Consider the following 10,214-nt stretch of genomic DNA (forward strand, 5'->3'; position numbering starts at 1 on the left):
GTAAAAAATTAACCTAAAACATAAATGTCTGCTTTTAATGAATCAGTCAAATATCAATAATAAGAAGACAAAATGAACCTAATACAAATAAATGAATGCTTAATAACTCCCCTGCACATGCTCCTAAAAATCCAAACCTTCACCTGTAAATAAAACGTCCCGACCTGAAGACATCTTAATGTTATTATTTTGTTTTACACACAGCGCCGCCAAGTGGAATCAAAAATTTGTTTTTATTTAAATTTTCACATACTGCACGGTGCCCTTCTGACGAATCCGACTGAAAATTAGTCAGAAAAGACTCAAGACAATGATCTTACTCTCTGCCGAATTTTGTGACGTTTTGGCAAAAGGCGTGGCTATTACGGTGCTGAAAAGTCCGATTGTACTTTGTGACAACAAAAGCTCCGGCAACATGACTCAGATGATCCTATCTTCTCGAAGTTGTACACATTTGAGGATACTTCAGCCCTGAAGACTTCTACCAACTTATTTTTCATCGTAGTAGTAGCGCCACCAACTGGTAAAAGCTAATACAAGTTATTTTCTTGGATGTTTTTCTCCGTGCAACTCAACAAGGTCGCCCTCATATATGCTCGGATTACTGTTTCGGCCATGAGGATGTCACAATACGAAATTCGTCCTTTTTCGTGAAAGGTTGTGGGAGTGGCATTGCACTGTTCGGCAATAAAACAACGCTGATTATGAGGTTGTAAATATGAACGACAACTCGTGAAACTTTACACACACATCAGGCCGAGCAAATTTATCAATATTTTATACGTTAGTTGTGCAGCTTTTTTGAAATGGCTCGCCATGGCCCTCGAGAAATGTTCAAAAAAGCAACCCTGGTTGAGTGTTTCACCTCGCCTTTTGTAAATTTTATGGAGTACAGTGAACCCTCGGTTATCGCGGTTAATGGGGACCGAGACCACCCGCGAAAACTGAAAATCCGCGAAGTAGCGGCACACCTTCAAAAATGCTTAAAAAAAATACAATATATATAATAAATATATAAATATATATATATATATATATATATATATATATATATATATATACGGGGAGAGAGAGAGTGAAATTCATGTTATAACAAAAAAAACAAATTATTATTAAAACATATTATTTTTTAATTCCCCAGCCATTCTTTTTGTATTTATTTAATTACTCCGACTTTTACCTGCTGGTACGCCGTCCGGTGTACCCTGTGAAATGAAAGGTGGCATTCTTTATTTATTTATTCATTTATTCATTCATAACTGACAGCCTCGCGCTCCGCTCGTGCCCGGGCGGAAGAGGTGCTCCAATTCGGCTTAACTGTGACACACGCCCGCCCTCCTCCCCCGGAACTTCCATTCGGTTAAACTTAGGGGCCGCTTGGCACCGCCCGTGCCCAGGGAAGGTGCTCCTCTTCGGCTTACTGTGACGCGAGCATGCCCTCCTCCTCCGGAGCTTCCATTCAGTTAAACTTAGGGGCCGCTTGAAACCGCCCGTGCCCGGGGAAGGTGCTCCTCTTCGGCTTACTGTGACGCGAGCATCCCCTCCTCCTCCGGAGCTTCCATTCGGTTAAACTTAGGGGCCGCTTGGAACCGCCCGTGCCCGTGGAAGGTGCTCCTCTTCGGCTTACTGTGACGCGAGCATGCCCTCCTCCTCCGGAGCTTCCATTCGGTTAAACTTAGGGGCCGCTTGGCACCGCCCGTGCCCGGGGAAGGTGTTCCTCTACGGCTTAACTGCCACGCACGCCGGCCGGAGCTCTGGTACGGTCCAAACCGCGCGAAACGTCGCCACCGATCGTGTCCGGGGGAACGTGCTCTTCTTCGTCCACTCTCCTCTTCGCCCACGCTCTTCTTCGGCGCACGCCGGCCGTCTAACCGCTCCAGCGCCCCGTCGTGCCGCTCGGCGAAACTACAATGCCCCCGAATATTTTTTAGACCCGCGAAGCACTGAACCCGCGAAAGGTGAACCGCGAAGTAGCGAGGGTTCACTGTATGTATAAGACCAAGACCTACAAAAAAGTCTCTTGGAGCAATGAGCTAGGTTTTACAGGAAGTCGGCCATTTTTAATTTCCTTAAAAGGGGGCGGGTCACCACAATGGACTTTGTGTAGAAATTATTATTGGGGCCCGAGCAGCGACGGCGGCGAGGTCCCTATTGTTTTTGTAGAAATTATTATTAGGGCCCGAGCAGCGACCGCTACGAGGTCCCCATTGTTTTTGTGGAAATTATTATTATTTTTATTATTATTATTAGGGCCCGAGCAGTGACCGCTGCGAGGTCCCTATTGTTTTTCTAGAAATTGTTATTAGGGCCCGAGCTGCGACGGCTGCGAGGTCCCTATTGTTTTTGTAGAAAATATTATTACTTTTATTATTAATAATATTATTATTATTATTATTAGGGCCTGAGCAGCGACCGCTGCGAAGTCCCTATTGTTTTTGTAGAAATTATTATTATTATTATTTTTCCGATTGTTCGATCGCATTTTTGACCCCCGAAACATGCACAAAAACTCACCAAACTTGGCAGTCTCATCGGGCATGGCGAAAAATTTGATATTTTAACGTCTAATATGAACAGGAAGTGAGTTATGAATTTTTGAAAGTCCGACTTTTGCCCTTTTTTGCATGTTTACAGGGGTCATTCTTTTGCACCCTGATCCTAAAGGCTTCATCTGATTGCCTTAAAGTTCTGTCTGGAGCATCTTAAGACCTGGGACAAACACTGGGGCTAAAATTTTTTGTTTCCGAAATACTATATGACGGGGGCGGGGCTTCAAAGTTTTCACTTAAGATTTCCTTCGCCGCAATGGACAAAATGCTTAATAACTCTCCTGCACGTGCTGCTAAAAATCCAAAACTTCACATGTACATAAAGAGTCGGTACCTGAAGACATCTATATGTTTATATTCAGTTATACACCTTGCGCCAATCAATATAAATTTTTACATTTTGACGTACTGCACGGTGCCCTTTTAACGAATCCGATTGAAAATTGGCTAGAAAAGACTCAAGACATTGATCTTACTTTATCCCTATTTTTATGACTTTCCTTCAAAGGGCGTGGCTATTACGGTGCCGCAGAGTCTGATTATTCTCCGTGGCAACAAAAGTTCCTGCAAAATGATTCAGATGATCCATCTTCTGGAAATCTTTCACATTTGAGGATATTCAGGCCCTGAAGACGGCTGCCAACTTATTTTTGATCGCAGTGGTAGCGCCACCAACTGGTTAAAACAAATACAAATTATTTTCGTTGATGTTTTTCTCCGGGCAGGTTAACAAAATCTACCTTATATTTGCTCGGATGAGTGTTTAGGCCTTGAGCATGTCACAATACGAAAGTCTTTCGCCTTCTTCAGAGTGTCACATGATGGTGTCTTGTGACCCGTCTTTATCAGTTGATGTTCCATGAGGGCGTGACTTACCTGTCACAAGAATGAAGGCAAGTCACGCCCCCCGCTGTCCGTTCACTCCGCCAAGATGCTGGTCCAGGTGGTAGAGAGGATGAAGGCTCCCTTGTCTCTGTTCATGGTTTTTATGCCTCGCTTGCAGATCTCAATGGCCTCTCTGATCCAGCGCTGTTGTTTGTTCTCTTCTGTGCGGATGACCCTGCCCTTCTCCCGGTCCATGATGTGGTTTTCCCTTTTGCAGTGGTCAGTGATTGCTGATTTGTAATGTTCATGTTGTGCTTGTTCTTTTACTGCTCTGATTTTTTCATTTTTTTGACAGGTAAGTCACACCCTCATGGAACATCAGCTCAAGACACCATCATGCGACACTCTGAAGAAGGCGAAAGACTCGCCGAAACATGTCAGGTAAAAAATTAACCTAAAACATAATTGTCTGCTTTTAATGAATCAGTCAAATATCAATAATAAGAAGACAAAATGAACCTAATACAAATAAATGAATGCTTAATAACTCCCCTGCACATGCTCCTAAAAATCCAAACCTTCACCTGTAAATAAAACGTCCCGACCTGAAGACATCTTAATGTTATTATTTTGTTATACACACAGTGCCGCCAAGTGGAATCAAAAATGTGTTTTTATTTTAATTTTCACGTACTGCACGGTGCCCTTTTGACGAATCCGACTGAAAATTAGTCAGAAAAGACTCAAGACAATGATCTTACTCTCTGCCGAATTTTGTGACGTTTTGGCAAAAGGCGTGGCTATTAAGGTGCTGAAAAGTCCGATTGTACTCTGTGGCAACAAAAGCTCCGGCAACATGACTCAGATGATCCTATCTTCTCGAAGTTGTACACATTTGAGGATACTTCAGCCCTGAAGACATCTACCAACTTATTTTACATCGTAGTAGTAGCGCCACCAACTGGTAAAAGCTAATACAAGTTATTTTCTTGGATGTTTTTCTCCGTGCAACTCAACAAGGTCGCCCTCATATATGCTCGGATGACTGTTTCGGCCATGAGGATGTCACAATACGAAATTCGTCCTTTTTCGTGAAAAGTTGTGGGAGTGGCATTGCACTGTTCGGCAATAAAACAAAGCTGATTATGAGGTTCTAAATATGAACGACAACTCGTAAAACTTTACACACACATCAGGCCGAGCAAATTTATCAATATTTTATACGTTAGTTGTGCAGCTTTTTTGAAATGGCTCGCCATGGCCCTCGAGAAATGTTAAAAAAAAGCAGCTCTGGTTGAGTGTTTCACCTCGCTTTTTGTAAATTTTATGGAGTACAGTGAACCCTCGGTTATCGCGGTTAATGGGGACCGAGACCACCCGCGAAAACTGAAAATCCGCGAAGTAGCGGCGCACCTTCAAAAATGCTTAAAAAAAATATACAATATATATAATAAATATATATATATATAATAATATATATATATATATATATATATATATATATATATATATATATATATATATATATATATATATATATATATATATATACGGGGAGAGAGAGAGTGAAATTCATGTTATAACAAAAAAAACAAATTATTATTAAAACGTATTATTTTTTTATTCCCCAGCCATTCTTTTTGTATTTATTTAATTACTCCGACTTTTACCTGCTGGTACGCCGTCCGGTGTGCCCTGTGAAATGAAAGGTAGCATTCTTTATTTATTTATTCATTTATTCATTCATAACTGACAGCCTCGCGCTCCGCTCGTGCCCGGGCAGAAGAGGTGCTCCAATTCGGCTTAACTGTGACACACGCCCGCCCTCCTCCCCCGGAGCTTCCATTCGGTTAAACTTAGGGGCCGCTTGGCACCGCCGTGCCCGGGGAAGGTGCTCCTCTTCGGCTTACTGTGACGCGAGCATGCCCTCCTCCTCCGGAGCTTCCATTCGGTTAAACTTAGGGGCCGCTTGGCACCGCCCGTGCCCGGGGAAGGTGCTCCTCTTCGGCTTACTGTGACGCGAGCATGCCCTCCTCCTCCGGAGCTTCCATTCGGTTAAACTTAGGGGCCGCTTGGAACCGCCCGTGCCCGGGGAAGGTGCTCCTCTTCGGCTTACTGTGACGCGAGCATGCCCTCCTCCTCCGGAGCTTCCATTCGGTTAAACTTAGGGGCCGCTTGGCACCGCCCGTGCCCGGGGAAGGTGCTCCTCTACGGCTTAACTGCCACGCACGCCGGCCGGAGCTCTGGTACGGTCCGAACCGCGCGAAACGTCGCCACCGATCGTGTCCGGGGGAACGTGCTCTTCTTCGTCCACTCTCCTCTTCGCCCACGCTCTTCTTCGGCGCACGCCGGCCGTCTAACCGCTCCAGCGCCCCGTCGTGCCGCTCGGCGAAACTACAATGCCCCCGAATATTTTTTAGACCCGCGAAGCACTGAACCCGCGAAAGGTGAACCGCGAAGTAGCGAGGGTTCACTGTATGTATAAGACCAAGACCTACAAAAAAGTCTCTTGGAGCAATGAGCTAGGTTTTACAGGAAGTCGGCCATTTTGAATTTACTTAAAAGGGGGCGGGTCACCACAATGGACTTTGTGTAGAAATTATTATTGGGGCCCGAGCAGCGACCGCGGCGAGGTCCCTATTGTTTTTGTAGAAAATATTATTACTTTTATTATTATTATTATTAGGGCCTGAGCAGCGACCGCTGCGAAGTCCCTATTGTTTTTGTAGAAATTATTATTATTATTATTTTTCCGATTGTTCGATCGCATTTTTGACCCCCGAAACATGCACAAAAACTCACCAAACTTGGCAGTCTCATCGGGCATGGCGAAAAATTTGTTATTTTAACGTCTAATATGAACAGGAAGTGAGTTATGAATTTTTGAAAGTCCGACTTTTGCCCTTTTTTGCATGTTTACAGGGGTCATTCTTTTGCACCCTGATCCTAAAGGCTTCATCTGATTGCCTTAAAATTCTGTCTGTAGCATCTGAAGACCTGGGACAAACACTGGGGCTAAAATTTTTTGTTTCCGAAATACTATATGACGGGGGCGGGGCTTCAAAGTTTTCACTTAAGATTTCCTTCGCCGCAATGGACAAAATGCTTAATAACTCTCCTGCACATGCTGCTAAAAATCCAAAACTTCACATGTACATAAAAAGTCTGTACCTGAAGACATCTATATGTTTATATTCAGTTATACACCTTGCGCCAATCAATATCATTTTTTACATTTTGACTTACTGCACGGTGCCCTTTTAACGAATCTGATTGAAAATTGGCTAGAAAAGACTCAAGACATTGATCTTACTCTATCCCTATTTTTGTGACTTTCCTTCGAAGGGCGTGGCTATTACGGTGCCGCAGAGTCTGATTATTCTCCGTGGCAACAAAAGTTCCTGCAAAATGATTCAGATGATCCATCTTCTCGAAATTTTTCACATTTGAGGATATTCAGGCCCTGAAGACGGCTGCCAACTTATTTTTGATCGCAGTGGTAGCGCCACCAACTGGTTAAAACAAATACAAATTATTTTCGTTGATGTTTTTCAGGTGAACAAAATCTACCTTATATTTGCTCGGATGAGTGTTTAGGCCTTGAGCATGTCACAATACGAAAGTCTTTCGCCTTCTTCAGAGTGTCACATGATGCTGTCTTGTGACCCGTCTTTATCAGCTGATGTTCCATGAGGGCGTGACTTACCTGTCACAAGAATGAAGGCAAGTCACGCCCCCGCTGTCCGTTCACTCCGCCAAGATGCTGGTCCAGGTGGTAGAGGATGAAGGCTCCCTTGTCTCTGTTCATGGTTTTTATGCCTCGCTTGCAGATCTCAATGGCCTCTCTGATCCAGCGCTGTTGTTTGTTCTCTTCTGTGCGGATGACCCTGCCCTTCTCCCGGTCCATGATGTAGTTTTCCCTTTTGCAGTGGTCAGTGATTGCTGATTTGTAATGTTCATGTTGTGCTTGTTCTTTTACTGCTCTGATTTTTTTCATTTTTTTGACAGGTAAGTCACACCCTCATGGAACATCAGCTCAAGACACCATCATGCGACACTCTGAAGAAGGCGAAAGACTCGCCGAAAGATGTCAGGTAAAAAATTTACCTAAAACATAATTGTCTGCTTTTAATGAATCAGTCAAATATCAATAATAAGAAGACAAAATGAACCTAATACAAATAAATGAATGCTTAATAACTCCCCTGCACATGCTCCTAAAAATCCAAACCTTCACCTGTAAATAAAACGTCCCGACCTGAAGACATCGTAATGTTATTATTTTGTTATACACACAGTGCCGCCAAGTGGAATCAAAAATTTGTTTTTATTTTAATTTTCACGTACTGCACGGTGCCCTTTTGACGAATCCGACTGAAAATTAGTCAGAAAAGACTCAAGACAATGATCTTACTCTCTGCCGAATTTTGTGACGTTTTGGCAAAAGGCGTGGCTATTAAGGTGCTGAAAAGTCCGATTGTACTCTGTGGCAACAAAAGCTCCGGCAACATGACTCAGATGATCCTATCTTCTCGAAGTTGTACACATTTGAGGATACTTCAGCCCTGAAGACATCTACCAACTTATTTTACATCGTAGTAGTAGCGCCACCAACTGGTAAAAGCTAATACAAGTTATTTTCTTGGATGTTTTTCTCCGTGCAACTCAACAAGGTCGCCCTCATATATGCTCGGATGACTGTTTCGGCCATGAGGATGTCACAATACGAAATTCGTCCTTTTTCGTGAAAAGTTGTGGGAGTGGCATTGCACTGTTCGGCAATAAAACAAAGCTGATTATGAGGTTCTAAATATGAACGACAACTCGTAAAACTTTACACACACATCAGGCCGAGCAAATTTATCAATATTTTATACGTTAGTTGTGCAGCTTTTTTGAAATGGCTCGCCATGGCCCTCGAGAAATGTTAAAAAAAGCAGCTCTGGTTGAGTGTTTCACCTCGCTTTTTGTAAATTTTATGGAGTACAGTGAACCCTCGGTTATCGCGGTTAATGGGGACCGAGACCACCCGCGAAAACTGAAAATCCGCGAAGTAGCGGCGCACCTTCAAAAATGCTTAAAAAAAATATACAATATATATAATAATATATATATATATATATATATATATATATATATATATATATATATATATATATATATATATATATATATATATACGGGGAGAGAGAGAGTGAAATTCATGTTATAACAAAAAAACCAAATTATTATTAAAACGTATTATTTTTTTATTCCCCAGCCATTCTTTTTGTATTTATTTAATTACTCCGACTTTTACCTGCTGGTACGCCGTCCGGTGTGCCCTGTGAAATGAAAGGTGGCATTCTTTATTTATTTATTCATTTATTCATTCATAACTGACAGCCTCGCGCTCCGCTCGTGCCCGGGCAGAAGAGGTGCTCCAATTTGGCTTAACTGTGACACACGCCCGCCCTCCTCCCCCGGAGCTTCCATTCGGTTAAACTTAGGGGCCGCTTGGCACCGCCCGTGCCCGGGGAAGGTGCTCCTCTTCGGCTTACTGTGACGCGAGCATGCCCTCCTCCTCCGGAGCTTCCATTCGGTTAAACTTAGGGGCCGCTTGGAACCGCCCGTGCCCGGGGAAGGGGCTCCTCTACGGCTTAACTGCCACGCACGCTGGCCGGAGCTCTGGTACGGTCCGAACCGCGCGAAACGTCGCCACCGATCGTGTCCGGGGGAACGTGCTCTTCTTCGTCCACTCTCCTCTTCGCCCACGCTCTTCTTCGGCGCACGCCGGCCGTCTAACCGCTCCAGCGCCCCGTTGTGTCGCTCGGCGAAACTACAATGCCCCCGAATATTTTTTAGACCCGCGAAGCACTGAACCCGCGAAAGGTGAACCGCGAAGTAGCGAGGGTTCACTGTATGTATAAGACCAAGACCTACAAAATAGTCTCTTGGAGCAATGAGCTAGGTTTTACAGGAAGTCGGCCATTTTGAATTTACTTAAAAGGGGGCGGGTCACCACAATGGACTTTGTGTAGAAATTATTATTGGGGCCCGAGCAGCGACCGCGGCGAGGTCCCTATTGTTTTTGTAGAAATTGTTATTAGGGCCCGAGCTGCGACGGCTGCGAGGTCCCTATTGTTTTTGTAGAAAATATTATTACTTTTATTATTATTATTATTATTATTATTATTAGGGCCTGAGCAGCGACCACCTTGCACCACCCAGTGGTGACAAAAATTATAATTTTTTACATTTTGACGTACTGCACGGTGCCCTTTTAACGAATCTGATTGAAAATTGGCCAAAAATGACTTTAGACATTGATCTTGTTGAATCCTTTTGGGCAATTTATCGATACTCATAGTGGTGTCTTTGAAAAAGGTACCGATGACGCGCTGGTCCAATGATCAGCATCTCGGTTTTATCTGAGTTAAGACGCAAAAAATTGAAAGACATTCATAGTTTAATTTCGGCAAGGCATGCCTCTAATTTATAGCAATCACACGGATTCGTTATATCCAACGGCATGTATAATTGCGTATCATCAGCATAGTGTCCCCCAAAATGGGTCTGATATCACGATAGCTCGAGGGTATTTTGAAATGATTATTTTAAAATCAGTGTTGATGACAATGAAATGTGCATATTTCAGGTGTTTTTTTTTTTATTGTGAAATTACACCAGATTTTGATGGGACCACTTTTGATGAACAGCTGGGGTCGTCGAGTGTCCAACAAAACTAGTCTGGTATTACGACAGCTCCAGCTCTTTTATTTTAAAATGCCTCCTTACATTTTGATGGGACTACTTTTGGTGGAAAGCTGTGTTGTCTAGTGTCCTCCAAACCTGGTTTGG

The sequence above is a fragment of the Idiotropiscis lumnitzeri genome, unplaced genomic scaffold (assembly GCF_059441095.1).
Source record: "Idiotropiscis lumnitzeri isolate Australia: NSW breed Sydney's pygmy pipehorse unplaced genomic scaffold, RoL_Ilum_1.0 HiC_scaffold_110, whole genome shotgun sequence".
Classification (NCBI taxonomy): Eukaryota; Metazoa; Chordata; class Actinopteri; order Syngnathiformes; family Syngnathidae; genus Idiotropiscis; species Idiotropiscis lumnitzeri.